Source organism: Meriones unguiculatus, chromosome 5 (genome assembly GCF_030254825.1).
Source record: "Meriones unguiculatus strain TT.TT164.6M chromosome 5, Bangor_MerUng_6.1, whole genome shotgun sequence".
Classification (NCBI taxonomy): domain Eukaryota; kingdom Metazoa; phylum Chordata; class Mammalia; order Rodentia; family Muridae; genus Meriones; species Meriones unguiculatus.
In genome coordinates, this window is record NC_083353.1 from 44703641 (window position 1) to 44707886 (window position 4246).

Sequence of the window (4246 nt, forward strand, 5' to 3'; positions counted from 1 at the left end):
CTTGATCTCTTTTGTTGTGATGGTATCTTGTATGATGGTGTCTGGTATGATGGTGTTTCCCTCGTTCTCTTCCTCCTTGGTCTCTTCAGTCATGGTGTCCTCCTTGATCTCTTTTGTCATGATGGTGTCTCATATGATGGTGTCTGGTATGATGGTGTTTGGTATGATGGTGTCTGGTATGATGGTGTCCTCCTTGGTCAATTTTAGTGTGATGGTGTGTGGTAGCATGGTTTATTGGGGCAGGTGGGACAGGGAGATTGGAAACTATATCACTATGGGGAGAAGTTTTTTTTTTTTTAAATATGGAACACTTCACGAATTTGCATGTCATCCTTGCGCAGGGGCCATGCTAATCTTCTCTGTATCGTTCTAATTTTAGTATATGTGCTGCCGAAACAAACACGAGAAGTTTTACTTTGTGGAAAAGATCATATTTCCTGCCAAGAAACGGGCAGTAAAGGACAATCACTACCCAGAGGGCAGTCTGTGATGTTTATGCAGGCTGGGTGAGAGAGCAAGGGATCAGTGTGCCACATGAAGCTTTAGGGCACCTCTGCACCTCAGCCCTTCCCCTCCCCTCAGTGCTGGAGGCTACAAGAACTCACACCCTGCATGGCTTTTACATAGCTGTTGAAGATTCAAATTCAGTCCTTATGCTTGTGCAGAAAGCACTGTTACCTCACCCCTACCCAGCCTAGACCCCTCCACCCCTCCAGCCTCTCATTTGTTTTCAGAAGATTACTGTGTTTTCTTCTCGTTCTGAATGGTCATTCTACACCAATTAAGAATTCTCCACTGTGCCATTCCTCAACCCCTGGCAAACACCATTGCATTTTCCTTTCTTGAAAAATTACAGTACAGTACTCTCAGTTCCACTCCTAGATATACAGAAGCTTGTCATTCTGTGACTGACATGTCACGGGAAGTATGTATTCCTCTGTGGTGGACCTACACCTACAGGTAGCTTTCCTTCCTGTTTAAGCTGAGTAATAGTCCATGATATATAAAGGCCACATGTGGTTGGTACATTCATCTGCTTACGGACAGAGAGTTATTTCCATCGTGGCTGTGGTTAAGTGCTGTTAATATAAACAAGCAAGCATCTGAGACTTTGAATCAATTATTTTTCCATAACTATGAAAGAACTGTTGATGAATGATATGCGATTTTGTGATAATGCATCCATATTTAATTAGGTAAAATACAAAGTGTTAAGGTGATTGGCTTATTAAAAAGTGCTACACAGTGTAGCTTATTGATAAGTGCACAGAGCACCCTAATCTGTGATGTGTAACAGGTGGCCCCTGCTGACACCAAGCAGAAATGCGCATGAAGACATTTGGCTCAAATTTCCACAGGTGTTGTAACCCACATTTCAATGGAAGCAGTTTAACAAAGCAGGAGTCATTTGTTCAGTTTTCTAGAGGAGCATGAACACTAGCCTGGGATTCACCATCTGTCAGTGAGCATCTGTCAGTTGGCTCCTTAAGTGAACTCGTCTTTCCCTCACTAGGTAAGCATTTGCTGTCCTCCCCACCAAGGATCGTAAGAAGCAAACAATTCGTTTCTCAGAGCCAATTAACAGCAAGGAGCTGACGGTGGTGTAGCCATTGGAGACCATCATGCGGATACTGTGGTGGACTGGGTCACTGTCCTGCATCAGTCTTGAGGCAGATATGATGCAGTCCAAACAGTACATCAGGACGAAGAAGTTCATGATCAGCAGGATGGTCCTGGTGGCCCATTGCAGTGGGGACACTTTTGCAGAAAGGCTGGTTCTGTGAAGGCCCCGAGCCTGTTTCTTGTGTCTGCACAAGAGAGCCACCATGTTCCCACTGCAGAGGGCCATGAGACCTAGAAAAGACACATCTCGAAATATCCTCAGTATGGAAAATAAGGGTCTGCTGCTATACTCCATAGGTAAAATAATGCAAGATTCTGTGACAAATATGAGACCATGTGAGGTGACATTGTACTCAGCAACATAGGAGAAGGAGAAGTGAGCACCACAGGACATGTAAAGGCCCATAGCACAGGAAGGGGGCACAGGCTCTGCTGTGGGGATTTAGGTTTGAATTTTGCCAGACAGGTGCTTCTGGGACTGAGGATGATGGCCTGAAGGATGCTCAGCAGGCAAGTGACACAAAGAGAGAGGCCCCTCAAAAGCCTGTGCAAGTGGAACAGGGAGTTACACTTGATGTCATTCTACATATTCTGAGATGCAAGAATGTCAGCAGCTGCGAACCCAATGACTGTTAGCATCCCAAGGTGTATGAGGGCCAAGAGACTGATGAGTGGGTCAATGATCCGGAGCCTGCTTTCAAGAAGGAACTCAAAAAGGTGGAAGAGGAAGACGATAATGTTGAAGGAGATCCCAATGCCTACCTCAGAGAAAAATGTATAATGTGTCAACAACTCCATAAAGGGTCTTGATTCTTCTCATTGTATGAGACAAGGAAATAGAGTAAACATTTGAGAAGAAAGGCAAGAGAAATTATTCATCACAAACAGTAACAGCAACATTGATACCAAACACTATTGCCTTTAGGAATATTGGTGGGCCCAGCCCAATACACCCCTCAGTACTCAAGTTTTCCTGAGTGCCAAACATTCTCATTGTCAGTCATGCCTGGATTGTGTACCTATAGGTGGGCTCCCTTGCTGCTTCAAGTTTCCTGTGTATTAAAATGATCATGTATTACAGAAATGATTCCTTACCACTGCCTCATTTTGAGTTTTTTGGGGGCATTGCCTGGTTTTTGTTTTGTCATCTTGTCAGGTATAGGAAAAGCTTCAAAAGTTTTGATTATTTCCCCTTTCTGTTTCCGTTGTTGCACTAAAACACCATAATCAAAACTGGCATAGAGGAGGACAGGGTTTATTTGGATTAACTCTCAGGTCATAGACTATCGTTAATGAGAGGTGAAATCAGGAGCACAAAGCAGATAGTCAAGTCATAGCCACAGTCAAGTGCAGAGAGAGGAGGCTGAAGCCAGGGCTTGGAGGTTAAGAGCTCTGGCTGGTCTTGCAGGGCCTTTGAGTTCAGTTCCAGCATCTAAGTCAACTGGCTTACAGCCACCTGTCACTCCAGCAATAGGGCATGGATGACCTCATCTGGCCCCTATGGCACCTGCGCTCATCTGCATATAATGCAAACAAATAATTAAATATAAAATTAAATAAATCTTGAGTTAAATTATAAGGAAATGTTGATGAAAGACATTAGATAGAGTATTTACTGTAATATACGTGTTTGGCCTGGAGAGACGGCTCAGTGGCTAAGCCTACATTTAGAATATATGTTTACATGCCGAATTCTGCCCTCTGTGAGCACTGCACATGCAAACAGCACACTGATATATACACAGACATAACACACACACACACACACACACTTCAAATAAGTAAATACAATACAATTTAAGGCGCCTGTTTATGTTTTCATTCACATTTTTTAAACAGGAAGACAATGTTGCTGTAAATTTGTCCCCTCACTATGGAAAAGGAATTTCATCAGAAAGTTAAGGTGTGTAAGATGCTTGCTTTCTGTAGCTTCTTCTGTGTCCGTGTACTTAAGGATCCATAAGTTCCCCAGAGAAGAGGGATGTGTTTAGCACCCATGAACAAGTTATGCTATTTAAAGTTTCAGAACTGAGGTAGACAATTGTAAAAATCTCAACAAGTGGACTTCTCTTCCATTTTAATTGGCATAGATTTTTACTTAGATGAGGGGTACAGTATCTTAATTCAGCACATCTCTGTGTCCTGCTCTGACCAAGTCAGGATAATTTCCACCTTTTCAAATACTGTCATTTCTCTGTGTTTGACACCTTCAGGTCTTTGTCTTCCTTTGGAACATGCAAGCACTTGGTGTGGACAACAGCTATGCTGCAGTGCTCTAAGGCATGATCACCATGACCTCACACAGCCTCTGCTCTGAACCTAGCTTTCAGTCCTGTTCCACTGTCTCTTTCTGGAATTGACTGACCATTCTTCTTGCTATTTTGTGTAATCAGCTTTCATCTTGACTGAGAACAGACAGTTTGCTCCCATCAAAAGCTCAGCAAAGATGTCAATCATAGACATTTATCTGTTTCAGTCTTTAATGGGTCACAGTTGATCGCTAGGACCCAGCACAACCTTTGTGACATGCATGTATTTTAGTACATGTGTTTAATAAAAGGGAAAAAGGAATATTGAAATATATTGTTTGTATATATTATACACTGGTAATATCATAAGAGTA

The 4246-nt window shown here is 42.7% G+C and overlaps 1 non-coding gene across 1 annotated transcript; it reads right to left on the reverse strand.

Moving 5' to 3' along the window:
• Positions 1-296: 296 nt before the first annotated feature.
• On the reverse strand, positions 297-403 carry LOC132654482 (U6 spliceosomal RNA). The gene has a single exon (XR_009592123.1). It is a non-coding gene; the product is annotated as a U6 spliceosomal RNA (small nuclear RNA).
• Positions 404-4246: the final 3843 nt, after the last annotated feature.